Genomic DNA, 15,382 nt, shown 5'->3' on the forward strand with positions numbered 1-15,382 from the left:
TAGGGTTAGCGTCTCGGAAACCAAGGAGCCCACGGCTCCAGGCGCACCGCAGCTGCCAAAGGCATCCCAAGATGAGCGCAAAAGTGCCACAAGATGGCTGCCTCGGTGGCTTTTTCCTCGGGACCACCCCTGGCCCCAGGCCATTTTTCCTGCCTAGGGTTAGGGTTAGGGTTACGCCTAGGGTTAGCGTCTCGGAAACCAAGGAGCCCACGGCTCCAGGCGCACCGCAGCTGCCAAAGGCATCCCAAGGGGAGCGCAAAAGTACCACAAGATGGCTGCCTCGGCGGCTTTTTCCTTGGGACCACCCCTGGCCCCAGGCCGCTTTTACTGCGTAGGGTTAGGGTTAGGGTTACGCCTAGGGTTAGCGTCTCGGAAACCAAGGAGCCCACGGCTCCAGGCGCACCGCAGCTGCCAAAGGCATCCCAAGGGGAGCGCAAAAGTGCCACAAGATGGCTGCCTCCACGGCTTTTTCCTCGGGACCACCCCTGGCCCCAGGCCGCTTTTCCTGCCTAGGGTTAGGGTTAGGGGTTACGCCTAGGGTTAGCGTCTCGGAAACCAAGGAGCCCACGGCTCCAGGCGCACCGCAGCTGCCCAAGGCATCCCAAGGGGAGCACAAAAGTGCCACAAGATGGCTGCCTCGGCGGCTTTTTCCTCAGGACCACCCCTGGCCCCAGGCCGCTTTTCCTGCCTAGGGTTAGGGTTAGGGTTACGCCTAGGGTTAGCGTCTCGGAAACCAAGGAGCCCACGGCTCCAGGCGCACCGCAGCTGCCAAAGGCATCCCAAGGGGAGCGCAAAAGTGCCACAAGATGGCTGCCTCGGCGGCTTTTTCCTCGAGACCACCCCTGGCCCCAGGCAGCTTTTCCTGCCTAGGGTTAGGGTTAGGGTTACGCCTAGGGTTAGCGTCTCGGAAACCAAGGAGCTCACGGCTCCAGGCGCACCGCAGCTGCCAAAGGCATCCCAAGGGGAGCGCAAAAGTGCCACAAGATGGCTGCCTCGGCGGCTTTTTCCTTGGGACCAGCCCTGGCCCCAGGCCGCTTTTCCTTCCTAGGGTTAGGGTTAGGGTTACGCCTAGGGTTAGCGTCTCGGAAACCAAGGAGCCCACGGCTCCAGGCGCACCGCAGCTGCCAAAGGCATCTCAAGGGGAGCACAAAAGTGCCACAAGATGGCTGCCTCGGCGGCTTTTTCCTCGGGACCACCCCTGGCCCCAGGCCGCTTTTCCTTCCTAGGGTTAGGGTTAGGGTTAGGCCTAGGGTTAGCGTCTCGGAAACCAAGGAGCCCACGGCTCCAGGCGCACCGCAGCTGCCAAAGGCATCCCAAGGGGAGCGCAAAAGTGCCAAAAGATGGCTGCCTCGGCAGCTTTATCCCCGGGACCACCCCTGGCCCCAGGCCGCTTTTCCTGCCTAGGGTTAGGGTTAGGGTTACGCCTAGGGTTAGCGTCTCGGAAACCAAGGAGCCCACGGCTCCAGGCGCACCGCAGCTGCCAAAGGCATCCCAAGGGGAGCGCAAAAGTGCCACAAGATGGCTGCCTCCACGGCTTTTTCCTCGGGACCACCCCTGGCCCCAGGCCGCTTTTCCTGCCTAAGGTTAGGGTTAGGGGTTACGCCTAGGGTTAGCGTCTCGGAAACCAAGGAGCCCACGGCTCCAGGCGCACCGCAGCTGCCCAAGGCATCCCAAGGGGAGCACAAAAGTGCCACAAGATGGCTGCCTCGGCGGCTTTTTCCTCAGGACCACCCCTGGCCCCAGGCCGCTTTTCCTGCCTAGGGTTAGGGTTAGGGTGACGCCTAGGGTTAGCGTCTCGGAAACCAAGGAGCCCACGGCTCCAGGCGCACCGCAGCTGCCAAAGGCATCCCAAGGGGAGCGCAAAAGTGCCACAAGATGGCTGCCTCGGCGGCTTTTTCCTCGGGGCCACCCCTGGCACCAGGCAGCTTTTCCTGCCTAGGGTTAGGGTTAGGGTTACGCCTAGGGTTAGCGTCTCGGAAACCAAGGAGCTCACGGCTCCAGGCGCACCGCAGCTGCCAAAGGCATCCCAAGGGGAGCGCAAAAGTGCCACAAGATGGCTGCCTCGGCGGCTTTTTCCTTGGGACCAGCCCTGGCCCCAGGCCGCTTTTCCTTCCTAGGGTTAGGGTTAGGGTTACGCCTAGGGTTAGCGTCTCGGAAACCAAGGAGCCCACGGCTCCAGGCGCACCGCAGCTGCCAAAGGCATCCCAAGGGGAGCGCAAAAGTGCCACAAGATGGCTGCCTCCACGGCTTTTTCCTCGGGACCACCCCTGGCCCCAGGCCGCTTTTCCTGCCTAAGGTTAGGGTTAGGGGTTACGCCTAGGGTTAGCGTCTCGGAAACCAAGGAGCCCACGGCTCCAGGCGCACCGCAGCTGCCCAAGGCATCCCAAGGGGAGCACAAAAGTGCCACAAGATGGCTGCCTCGGCGGCTTTTTCCTCAGGACCACCCCTGGCCCCAGGCCGCTTTTCCTGCCTAGGGTTAGGGTTAGGGTGACGCCTAGGGTTAGCGTCTCGGAAACCAAGGAGCCCACGGCTCCAGGCGCACCGCAGCTGCCAAAGGCATCCCAAGGGGAGCGCAAAAGTGCCACAAGATGGCTGCCTCGGCGGCTTTTTCCTCGGGGCCACCCCTGGCACCAGGCAGCTTTTCCTGCCTAGGGTTAGGGTTAGGGTTACGCCTAGGGTTAGCGTCTCGGAAACCAAGGAGCTCACGGCTCCAGGCGCACCGCAGCTGCCAAAGGCATCCCAAGGGGAGCGCAAAAGTGCCACAAGATGGCTGCCTCGGCGGCTTTTTCCTTGGGACCAGCCCTGGCCCCAGGCCGCTTTTCCTTCCTAGGGTTAGGGTTAGGGTTACGCCTAGGGTTAGCGTCTCGGAAACCAAGGAGCCCACGGCTCCAGGCGCACCGCAGCTGCCAAAGGTACCCAAGGGGAGCGCAAAAGTGCCAGAAGATGGCTGCCTCGCCGGCTTTTTCCTCGGGACCACCCCTGGCACCAGGCCGCTTTTCCTGCCTAGGGTTAGGGTTAGGGTTACGCCTAGGGTTAGCGTCTCGGAAACCAAGGAGCCCACGGCTCCAGGCGCACCGCAGCTGCCAAAGGCATCCCAAGGGGAGCGCAAAAGTGCCACAAGATGGCTGCCTCGGCGGCTTTTTCCTCGGGGCCACCCCTGGCCCCAGGCCACTTTTCCTGCCTAGGGTTAGGGTTAGGGTTACGCCTAGGGTTAGCGTCTCAGAAACCAAGGAGCCCACGGCTCCAGGCGCACCGCAGCTGCCAAAGGCATCCCAAGGGGAGCGCAAAAGTGCCACAAGATGGCTGTCTCGGCGGCTTTTTCCTCGGGACCACCCCTGGCGCCAGGCCGCTTTTCCTGCCTAGGGTTAGGGTTAGGGTTACGCCTAGGGTTAGCGTCTCGGAAACCAAGGAGCCCACGTCTCCAGGCGCACCGCAGCTGCCAAAGGCATCCCAAGGGGAGCGCAAAAGTGCCACAAGATGGCTGCCTTGGTGGCTTTTTCCTCGGGACCACCCCTGGCCCCAGGCCATTTTTCCTGCCTAGGGTTAGGCTTAGGGTTACGCCTAGGGTTAGCGTCTCGGAAACCAAGGAGCCCACGGCTCCAGGCGCACCGCAGCTGCCAAAGGCATCCCAAGGGGAGCGCAAAAGTGCCACAAGATGGCTGCCTCGGCGGCTTTTTCCTCGGGACCACCCCTGGCCCCAGGCCGCCTTTCCTGCCTAGGGTTAGGGTTAGGGTTACGCCTAGGGTTAGCGTCTCGGAAACCAAGGAGCTCACGGCTCCAGGCGCACCGCAGCTGCCAAAGGCATCCCAAGGGGAGCGCAAAAGTGCCACAAGATGGCTGCCTCGGCGGCTTTTTCCCTGGGACCACCCCTGGCCCCAGGCCGTTTTTCCTGCCTAGGGTTAGGGTTAGGGTTACGCCTAGGGTTAGCGTCTCGGAAACCAAGGAGCCCACGGCTCCAGGCGCACCGCAGCTGCCAAAGGCATCCCAAGGGGAGCGCAAAAGTGCCAGAAGATGGCTGCCTCGCCGGCTTTTTCCTCGGGACCACACCTGGCACCAGGCCGCTTTTCCTGCCTAGGGTTAGGGTTAGGGTTACGCCTAGGGTTAGCGTCTCGGAAACCAAGGAGCCCACGGCTCCAGGCGAACCGCAGCTGCCAAAGGCATCCCAAGGGGAGCGCAAAAGTGCCACAAGATGGCTGCCTCGCCGGCTTTTTCCTCGGGACCACCCCTGGCCCCAGGCCGCTTTTCCTGCCTAGGGTTAGGGTTAGGGTTACGCCTAGGGTTAGCGTCTCGGAAACCAAGGAGCCCACGGCTCCAGGCGAACCGCAGCTGCCAAAGGCATCCCAAGGGGAGCGCAAAAGTGCCACAAGATGGCTGCCTCGGCGGCTTTTTCCTCGCGACCACCCAAGGCCCCAGGCCGCTTTTCCTGCCTAGGGTTAGGGTTAGGGTTACGCCTAGGGTTAGCGTCTCGGAAACCAAGGAGTCCACGGCACCAGCCGCACCGCAGCTGCCAAAGGCATCCCAAGGGGAGCACAAAAGTGCCACAAGATGGCTGCCTCGGCGGCTTTTTCCTCGGGACCACCCCTGGCCCCAGGCCGCTTTTCCTGCCTAGGGTTAGGGTTAGGGTTACGCCTAGGGTTAGCGTCTCGGAAACCAAGGAGCCCACGGCTCCAGGCGAACCGCAGCTGCCAAAGGCATCCCAAGGGGAGCGCAAAAGTGCCACAAGATGGCTGCCTCGGCGGCTTTTTCCTCGGGACCACCCCTGGCACCAGGCCGCTTTTCCTGCCTAGGGTTAGGGTTAGGGTTACGCCTAGGGTTAGCGTCTCGGAAACCAAGGAGCCCACGGCTCCAGGCGAACCGCAGCTGCCAAAGGCATCCCAAGGGGAGCGCAAAAGTGCCACAAGATGGCTGCCTCGCCGGCTTTTTCCTCGCGACCACCCAAGGCCCCAGGCCGCTTTTCCTGCCTAGGGTTAGGGTTAGGGTTACGCCTAGGGTTAGCGTCTCGGAAACCAAGGAGTCCACGGCACCAGCCGCACCGCAGCTGCCAAAGGCATCCCAAGGGGAGCACAAAAGTGCCACAAGATGGCTGCCTCGGCGGCTTTTTCCTCGGGACCACCCCTGGCCCCAGGCCGCTTTTCCTGCCTAGGGTTAGGGTTAGGGTTACGCCTAGGGTTAGCGTCTCGGAAACCAAGGAGCCCACGGCTCCAGGCGCACCGCAGCTGCCAAAGGCATCCCAAGAGGAGCGCAAAAGTGCCACAAGATGGCTGCCTCGCCGGCTTTTTCCTCGGGACCACCCCTGGCCCCAGGCCGCTTTTCCTGCCTAGGGTTAGGGTTAGGGTTACGCCTAGGGTTAGCGTCTCGGAAACCAAGGAGCCCACGTCTCCAGGCGCACCGCAGCTGCCAAAGGCATCCCAAGGGGAGCGCAAAAGTGCCACAAGATGGCTGCCTCGGCGGCTTTTTCCTCGGGACCACCCCTGGCCCCAGGCCGCTTTTCCTGCCTAGGGTTAGGGTTAGGGTTACGCCTAGGGTTAGCGTCTCGGAAACCAAGGAGCCCACGGCTCCAGGCGCACCGCAGCTGCCAAAGGCATCCCAAGGGGAGCGCAAAAGTGCCACAAGATGGCTGCCTCGGCGGCTTTTTTCTCGGGACCACCCCTGGCCCCAGGCCGCTTTTCCTGCCTAGGGTTAGGGTTAGGGTTACGCCTAGGGTTAGCGTCTCGGAAACCAAGGAGCCCACGGCTCCAGGCGCACCGCAGCTGCCAAAGGCATCCCAAGGGGAGCGCAAAAGTGCCAGAAGATGGCTGCCTCGGCGGCTTTTTCCTCGGGACCACCCCTGGCCCCAGGCCGCTTTTCCTGCCTAGGGTTAGGGTTAGGGTTACGCCTAGGGTTAGCGTCTCGGAAACCAAGGAGCCCACGGCTCCAGGCGCACCGCAGCTGCCAAAGGCATCCCAAGGAGAGCGCAAAAGTGCCACAAGATGGCTGCCTCGGCGGCTTTTTCCTCGGGACCACCCATGGCCCCAGGCCGCTTTTCCTGCCTAGGGTTAGGGTTAGGGTTACGCCTAGGGTTAGCGTCTCGGAAACCAAGGAGCCCACGGCTCCAGGCGCACCGCAGCTGCCAAAGGCATCCCAAGGGGAGCGCAAAAGTGCCACAAGATGGCTGCCTCGGCGGCTTTTTCCTCGGGGCCACCCCTGGCCCCAGGCCGCTTTTCCTGCCTAGGGTTAGGGTTAGGGTTACGCCAAGGGTTAGCGTCTCGGAAACCAAGGAGCCCACGGCTCCAGGCGCACCGCAGCTGCCAAAGGCATCCCAAGGGGAGCGCAAAAGTGCCACAAGATGGCTGCCTCGGCGGCTTTTTCCTCGGGACCACCCCTGGCCCCAGGCCGCTTTTCCTGCCTAGGGTTAGGGTTAGGGTTACGCCTAGGGTTAGCGTCTCGGAAACCAAGGAGCCCACGGCTCCAGGCGCACCGCAGCTGCCAAAGGCATCCCAAGGGGAGCGCAAAAGTGCCACAAGATGGCTGTCTCCACGGCTTTTTCTTCGGGACCACCCCTGGCCCCAGGCCGCTTTTCCTGCCTAGGGTTAGGGTTAGGGTTACGCCTAGGGTTAGCGTCTCGGAAACCAAGGAGCCCACGGCTCCAGGCGCACCGCAGCTGCCAAAGGCATCCCAAGGGGAGCGCAAAAGTGCCACATGATGGCTGCCTCGGCGGCTTTTTCCTCGGGACCACCCCTGGCCCCAGGCCGCTTTTCCTGCCTAGGGTTAGGGTTAGGGTTACGCCTAGGGTTAGCGTCTCGGAAACCAAGGAGCCCACGGCTCCAGGCGCACCGCAGCTGCCAAAGGCATCCCAAGGGGAGCGCAAAAGTGCCACAAGATGGCTGCCTCGGCGGCTTTTTCCTCGGGACCACCCCTGGCCCCAGGCCGCTTTTCCTGCCTAGGGTTAGGGTTAGGGTTACGCCTAGGGTTAGCGTCTCGGAAACCAAGGAGCCCACGGCTCCAGGCGCACCGCAGCTGCCAAAGGCATCCCAAGGGGAGCGCAAAAGTGCCACAAGATGGCTGCCTCGCCGGCTTTTTCCTCGGGACCACCCCTGGCCCCAGGCCGCTTTTCCTGCCTAGGGTTAGGGTTAGGGTTACGCCTAGGGTTAGCGTCTCGGAAACCAAGGAGCCCACGGCTCCAGGCGCACCGCAGCTGCCAAAGGCATCCCAAGGGGAGCGCAAAAGTGCCACAAGATGGCTGCCTCGGCGGCTTTTTCCTCGGGACCACCCCTGGCCCCAGGCCGCTTTTCCTGCCTAGGGTTAGGGTTAGGGTAACGCCTAGGGTTAGCGTCTCGGAAACCAAGGAGCCCACGTCTCCAGGCGCACCGCAGCTGCCAAAGGCATCCCAAGAGGAGCGCAAAAGTGCCACAAGATGGCTGCCTCGGCGGCTTTTTCCTCGGGACCACCCCTGGCCCCAGGCCGCTTTTCCTGCCTAGGGTTAGGGTTAGGGTTACGCCTAGGGTTAGCGTCTCGGAAACCAAGGAGCCCACGGCTCCAGGCGCACCGCAGCTGCCAAAGGCATCCCAAGGGGAGCGCAAAAGTGCCACAAGATGGCTGCCTCGCCGGCTTTTTCCTCGGGACCACCCCTGGCACCAGGCCGCTTTTCCTGCCTAGGGTTAGGGTTAGGGTTACGCCTAGGGTTAGCGTCTCGGAAACCAAGGAGCCCACGGCTCCAGGCGAACCGCAGCTGCCAAAGGCATCCCAAGGGGAGCGCAAAAGTGCTACAATATGGCTGCCTCGCCGGCTTTTTCCTCGGGACCACCCCTGGCCCCAGGCCGCTTTTCCTGCCTGGGGTTAGGGTTAGGGTTACGCCTAGGGTTAGCGTCTCGGAAACCAAGGAGCCCACGGCTCCAGGCGCACCGCAGCTGCCAAAGGCATCCCAAGGGGAGCACAAAAGTGCCACAAGATGGCTGCCTCGGCGGCTTTTTCCTCGGGACCACCCCTGGCCCCAGGTTGCTTTTCCTGCCTAGGGTTAGGGTTAGGGTTACGCCTAGGGTTAGCGTCTCGGAAACCAAGGAGCCCACGGCTCCAGGCGCACCGCAGCTGCCAAAGGCATCCCAAGGGGAGCGCAAAAGTGCCAGAAGATGGCTGCCTCGGCGGCTTTTTCCTCGGGACCACCCCTGGCCCCAGGCCGCTTTTCCTGCCTAGGGTTAGGGTTAGGGTTACGCCTAGGGTTAGCGTCTCGGAAACCAAGGAGCCCACGGCTCCAGGCGCACCGCAGCTGCCAAAGGCATCCCAAGATGAGCGCAAAAGTGCCACAAGATGGCTGCCTCGGTGGCTTTTTCCTCGGGACCACCCCTGGCCCCAGGCCATTTTTCCTGCCTAGGGTTAGGGTTAGGGTTACGCCTAGGGTTAGCGTCTCGGAAACCAAGGAGCCCACGGCTCCAGGCGCACCGCAGCTGCCAAAGGCATCCCAAGGGGAGCGCAAAAGTACCACAAGATGGCTGCCTCGGCGGCTTTTTCCTTGGGACCACCCCTGGCCCCAGGCCGCTTTTACTGCGTAGGGTTAGGGTTAGGGTTACGCCTAGGGTTAGCGTCTCGGAAACCAAGGAGCCCACGGCTCCAGGCGCACCGCAGCTGCCAAAGGCATCCCAAGGGGAGCGCAAAAGTACCAGAAGATTGCTGCCTCGCCGGCTTTTTCCTCGGGACCACCCCTGGCCCCAGGCCTCTTTTCCTGCCTAGGGTTAGGGTTAGGGGTTACGCCTAGGGTTAGCGTCTCGGAAACCAAGGAGCCCACGGCTCCAGGCGCACCGCAGCTGCCAAAGGCATCCCAAGGGGAGCGCAAAAGTGCCACAAGATGGCTGCCTCCACGGCTTTTTCCTCGGGACCACCCCTGGCCCCAGGCCGCTTTTCCTGCCTAAGGTTAGGGTTAGGGGTTACGCCTAGGGTTAGCGTCTCGGAAACCAAGGAGCCCACGGCTCCAGGCGCACCGCAGCTGCCCAAGGCATCCCAAGGGGAGCACAAAAGTGCCACAAGATGGCTGCCTCGGCGGCTTTTTCCTCAGGACCACCCCTGGCCCCAGGCCGCTTTTCCTGCCTAGGGTTAGGGTTAGGGTTACGCCTAGGGTTAGCGTCTCGGAAACCAAGGAGCCCACGGCTCCAGGCGCACCGCAGCTGCCAAAGGCATCCCAAGGGGAGCGCAAAAGTGCCACAAGATGGCTGCCTCGGCGGCTTTTTCCTCGGGGCCACCCCTGGCCCCAGGCAGCTTTTCCTGCCTAGGGTTAGGGTTAGGGTTACGCCTAGGGTTAGCGTCTCGGAAACCAAGGAGCTCACGGCTCCAGGCGCACCGCAGCTGCCAAAGGCATCCCAAGGGGAGCGCAAAAGTGCCACAAGATGGCTGCCTCGGCGGCTTTTTCCTTGGGACCAGCCCTGGCCCCAGGCCGCTTTTCCTTCCTAGGGTTAGGGTTAGGGTTACGCCTAGGGTTAGCGTCTCGGAAACCAAGGAGCCCACGGCTCCAGGCGCACCGCAGCTGCCAAAGGCATCTCAAGGGGAGCACAAAAGTGCCACAAGATGGCTGCCTCGGCGGCTTTTTCCTCGGGACCACCCCTGGCCCCAGGCCGCTTTTCCTGCCTAGGATTAGGGTTAGGGTTACGCCTAGGGTTAGCGTCTCGGAAACCAAGGAGCCCACGGCTCCAGGCGCACCGCAGCTGCCAAAGGCATCCCAAGGGGAGCGCAAAAGTCCCAAAAGATGGCTGCCTCGGCAGCTTTATCCCCGGGACCACCCCTGGCCCCAGGCCGCTTTTCCTGCCTAGGGTTAGGGTTAGGGTTACGCCTAGGGTTAGCGTCTCGGAAACCAAGGAGCCCACGGCTCCAGGCGCACCGCAGCTGCCAAAGGCATCCCAAGGGGAGCGCAAAAGTGCCACAAGATGGCTGCCTCCACGGCTTTTTCCTCGGGGCCACCCCTGGCACCAGGCAGCTTTTCCTGCCTAGGGTTAGGGTTAGGGTTACGCCTAGGGTTAGCGTCTCGGAAACCAAGGAGCTCACGGCTCCAGGCGCACCGCAGCTGCCAAAGGCATCCCAAGGGGAGCGCAAAAGTGCCACAAGATGGCTGCCTCGGCGGCTTTTTCCTTGGGACCAGCCCTGGCCCCAGGCCGCTTTTCCTTCCTAGGGTTAGGGTTAGGGTTACGCCTAGGGTTAGCGTCTCGGAAACCAAGGAGCCCACGGCTCCAGGCGCACCGCAGCTGCCAAAGGTACCCAAGGGGAGCGCAAAAGTGCCAGAAGATGGCTGCCTCGCCGGCTTTTTCCTCGGGACCACCCCTGGCACCAGGCCGCTTTTCCTGCCTAGGGTTAGGGTTAGGGTTACGCCTAGGGTTAGCGTCTCGGAAACCAAGGAGCCCACGGCTCCAGGCGCACCGCAGCTGCCAAAGGCATCCCAAGGGGAGCGCAAAAGTGCCACAAGATGGCTGCCTCGGCGGCTTTTTCCTCGGGGCCACCCCTGGCCCCAGGCCACTTTTCCTGCCTAGGGTTAGGGTTAGGGTTACGCCTAGGGTTAGCGTCTCAGAAACCAAGGAGCCCACGGCTCCAGGCGCACCGCAGCTGCCAAAGGCATCCCAAGGGGAGCGCAAAAGTGCCACAAGATGGCTGCCTCGGCGGCTTTTTCCTCGGGACCACCCCTGGCGCCAGGCCGCTTTTCCTGCCTAGGGTTAGGGTTACGCCTAGGGTTAGCGTCTCGGAAACCAAGGAGCCCACGTCTCCAGGCGCACCGCAGCTGCCAAAGGCATCCCAAGGGGAGCGCAAAAGTGCCAGAAGATGGCTGCCTCGGCGGCTTTTTCCTCGGGACCACCCCTGGCCCCAGGCCGCCTTTCCTGCCTAGGGTTAGGGTTAGGGTTACGCCTAGGGTTAGCGTCTCGGAAACCAAGGAGCTCACGGCTCCAGGCGCACCGCAGCTGCCAAAGGCATCCCAAGGGGAGCGCAAAAGTGCCACAAGATGGCTGCCTCGCTGGCTTTTTCCTCGCGACCACCCAAGGCCCCAGGCCGCTTTTCCTGCCTAGGGTTAGGGTTAGGGTTACGCCTAGGGTTAGCGTCTCGGAAACCAAGGAGTCCACGGCACCAGCCGCACCGCAGCTGCCAAAGGCATCCCAAGGGGAGCACAAAAGTGCCACAAGATGGCTGCCTCGGCGGCTTTTTCCTCGGGACCACCCCTGGCCCCAGGCCGCTTTTCCTGCCTAGGGTTAGGGTTAGGGTTACGCCTAGGGTTAGCGTCTCGGAAACCAAGGAGCCCACGGCTCCAGGCGCACCGCAGCTGCCAAAGGCATCCCAAGGGGAGCGCAAAAGTGCCAGAAGATGGCTGCCTCGCCGGCTTTTTCCTCGGGGCCACCCCTGGCCCCAGGCCGCTTTTCCTGCCTAGGGTTAGGGTTAGGGTTACGCCTAGGGTTAGCGTCTCGGAAACCAAGGAGCCCACGGCTCCAGGCGCACCGCAGCTGCCAAAGGCATCCCAAGAGGAGCGCAAAAGTGCCACAAGATGGCTGCCTCGCCGGCTTTTTCCTCGGGACCACCCCTGGCCCCAGGCCGCTTTTCCTGCCTAGGGTTAGGGTTAGGGTTACGCCTAGGGTTAGCGTCTCGGAAACCAAGGAGCCCACGGCTCCAGGCGCACCGCAGCTGCCAAAGGCATCCCAAGGGGAGCGCAAAAGTGCCAGAAGATGGCTGCCTCGGCGGCTTTTTCCTCGGGACCACCCCTGGCCCCAGGCCGCTTTTCCTGCCTAGGGTTAGGGTTAGGGTTACGCCTAGGGTTAGCGTCTCGGAAACCAAGGAGCCCACGGCTCCAGGCGCACCGCAGCTGCCAAAGGCATCCCAAGGGGAGCGCAAAAGTGCCACAAGATGGCTGCCTCGGCGGCTTTTTTCTCGGGACCACCCCTGGCCCCAGGCCGCTTTTCCTGCCTAGGGTTAGGGTTAGGGTTACGCCTAGGGTTAGCGTCTCGGAAACCAAGGAGCCCACGGCTCCAGGCGCACCGCAGCTGCCAAAGGCATCCCAAGGGGAGCGCAAAAGTGCCAGAAGATGGCTGCCTCGGCGGCTTTTTCCTCGGGACCACCCCTGGCCCCAGGCCGCTTTTCCTGCCTAGGGTTAGGGTTAGGGTTACGCCTAGGGTTAGCGTCTCGGAAACCAAGGAGCCCACGGCTCCAGGCGCACCGCAGCTGCCAAAGGCATCCCAAGGGGAGCGCAAAAGTGCCACAAGATGGCTGCCTCGGCGGCTTTTTCCTCGGGACCACCCATGGCCCCAGGCCGCTTTTCCTGCCTAGGGTTAGGGTTAGGGTTACGCCTAGGGTTAGCGTCTCGGAAACCAAGGAGCCCACGGCTCCAGGCGCACCGCAGCTGCCAAAGGCATCCCAAGGGGAGCGCAAAAGTGCCACAAGATGGCTGCCTCGGCGGCTTTTTCCTCGGGGCCACCCCTGGCCCCAGGCCGCTTTTCCTGCCTAGGGTTAGGGTTAGGGTTACGCCTAGGGTTAGCGTCTCGGAAACCAAGGAGCCCACGGCTCCAGGCGCACCGCAGCTGCCAAAGGCATCCCAAGGGGAGCGCAAAAGTGCCAGAAGATGGCTGCCTCGGCGGCTTTTTCCTCGGGACCACCCCTGGCCCCAGGCCGCTTTTCCTGCCTAGGGTTAGGGTTAGGGTTACGCCTAGGGTTAGCGTCTCGGAAACCAAGGAGCCCACGGCTCCAGGCGCACCGCAGCTGCCAAAGGCATCCCAAGGGGAGCGCAAAAGTGCCACAAGATGGCTGCCTCGGCGGCTTTTTCCTCGGGGCCACCCCTGGCCCCAGGCCGCTTTTCCTGCCTAGGGTTAGGGTTAGGGTTACGCCTAGGGTTAGCGTCTCGGAAACCAAGGAGCCCACGGCTCCAGGCGCACCGCAGCTGCCAAAGGCATCCCAAGGGGAGCGCAAAAGTGCCACATGATGGCTGCCTCGGCGGCTTTTTCCTCGGGACCACCCCTGGCCCCAGGCCGCTTTTCCTGCCTAGGGTTAGGGTTAGGGTTACGCCTAGGGTTAGCGTCTCGGAAACCAAGGAGCCCACGGCTCCAGGCGCACCGCAGCTGCCAAAGGCATCCCAAGGGGAGCGCAAAAGTGCCACAAGATGGCTGCCTCGGCGGCTTTTTCCTCGGGACCACCCCTGGCCCCAGGCCGCTTTTCCTGCCTAGGGTTAGGGTTAGGGTTACGCCTAGGGTTAGCGTCTCGGAAACCAAGGAGCCCACGGCTCCAGGCGCACCGCAGCTGCCAAAGGCATCCCAAGGGGAGCGCAAAAGTGCCACAAGATGGCTGCCTCGGTGGCTTTTTCCTCGGGACCACCCCTGGCCCCAGGCCGCTTTTCCTGCCTAGGGTTAGGGTTAGGGTTACGCCTAGGGTTAGCGTCTCGGAAACCAAGGAGCCCACGGCTCCAGGCGCACCGCAGCTGCCAAAGGCATCCCAAGGGGAGCGCAAAAGTGCCACAAGATGGCTGCCTCGGCGGCTTTTTCCTCGGGACCACCCCTGGCCCCAGGCCGCTTTTCCTGCCTAGGGTTAGGGTTAGGGTTACGCCTAGGGTTAGCTTCTCGGAAACCAAGGAGCCCACGGCTCCAGGCGCACCGCAGCTGCCAAAGGCATTTCAAGGGGAGCGCAAAAGTGCCACAAGATGGCTGCCTCGGCGGCTTTTTCCTCGGGACCACCCCTGGCCCCAGGCCGCTTTTCCTGCCTAGGGTTAGGGTTAGGGTTACGCCTAGGGTTAGCGTCTCGGAAACCAAGGAGCCCACGGCTCCAGGCGCACCGCAGCTGCCAAAGGCATTTCAAGGGGAGCGCAAAAGTGCCACAAGATGGCTGCCTCGGCGGCTTTTTCCTCGGGACCACCCCTGGCCCCAGGCCGCTTTTCCTGCCTAGGGTTAGGGTTAGGGTTACGCCTAGGGTTAGCGTCTCGGAAACCAAGGAGCCCACGGCTCCAGGCGCACCGCAGCTGCCAAAGGCATCCCAAGGGGAGCGCAAAAGTGCCAGAAGATGGCTGCCTCGCCGGCTTTTTCCTCGGGACCACCCCTGGCCCCAGGCCGCTTTTCCTGCCTAGGGTTAGGGTTAGGGTTACGCCTAGGGTTAGCGTCTCGGAAACCAAGGAGCCCACGGCTCCAGGCGCACCGCAGCTGCCAAAGGCATCCCAAGGGGAGCGCAAAAGTGCCACAAGATGGCTGCCTCGGCGGCTTTTTCCTCGCGACCACCCCTGGCCCCAGGCCGCTTTTCCTGCCTAGGGTTAGGGTTAGGGTTACGCCTAGGGTTAGCGTCTCGGAAACCAAGGAGTCCACGGCTCCAGCCGCACCGCAGCTGCCAAAGGCATCCCAAGGGGAGCACAAAAGTGCCACAAGATGGCTGCCTCGGCGGCTTTTTCCTCGCGACCACCCCTGGCCCCAGGCCGCTTTTCCTGCCTAGGGTTAGGGTTAGGGTTACGCCTAGGGTTAGCGTCTTGGAAACCAAGGAGCCCACGGCTCCAGGCGCACCGCAGCTGCCAAAGGCATCCCAAGGGGAGCGCAAAAGTGCCACAAGATGGCTGCCTCGGCGGCTTTTTCCTCGGGACCACCCCTGGCACCAGGCCGCTTTTCCTGCCTAGGGTTAGGGTTAGGGTTACGCCTAGGGTTAGCGTCTCGGAAACCAAGGAGCCCACGGCTCCAGGCGCACCGCAGCTGCCAAAGGCATCCCAAGGGGAGCGCAAAAGTACCAGAAGATTGCTGCCTCGGCGGCTTTTTCCTCAGGACCACCCCTGGCCCCAGGCCGCTTTTCCTGCCTAGGGTTAGGGTTACGGTTACGCCTAGGGTTAGCGTCTCGGAAACCAAGGAGCCCACGGCTCCAGGCGCACCGCAGCTGCCAAAGGCATCCCAAGGGGAGCGCAAAAGTGCCACAAGATGGCTGCCTCGGCGGCTTTTTCCTCGCGACCACCCCTGGCCTTAGGCCGCTTTTCCTGCCTAGGGTTAGGGTTAGGGTTACGCCTAGGGTTAGCGTCTCGGAAACCAAGGAGCCCACGGCTCCAGGCGCACCGCAGCTGCCAAAGGCATCCCAAGGGGAGCGCAAAAGTGCCACAAGATGGCTGCCTCGGCGGCTTTTTCCTCGCGACCACCCCTGGCCCCAGGCCGCTTTTCCTGCCTAGGGTTAGGGTTAGGGTTACGCCTAGGGTTAGCGTCTCGGAAACCAAGGAGTCCACGGCTCCAGCCGCACCGCAGCTGCCAAAGGCATCCCAAGGGGAGCACAAAAGTGCCACAAGATGGCTGCCTCGGCGGCTTTTTCCTCGCGACCACCCCTGGCCCCAGGCCGCTTTTCCTGCCTAGGGTTAGGGTTAGGGTTACGCCTAGGGTTAGCGTCTTGGAAACCAAGGAGCCCACGGCTCCAGGCGCACCGCAGCTGCCAAAGGCATCCCAAGGGGAGC

Source organism: Fringilla coelebs (assembly GCF_963513975.1).
Source record: "Fringilla coelebs genome assembly, chromosome: 1".
NCBI lineage: Eukaryota > Metazoa > Chordata > Aves > Passeriformes > Fringillidae > Fringilla > Fringilla coelebs.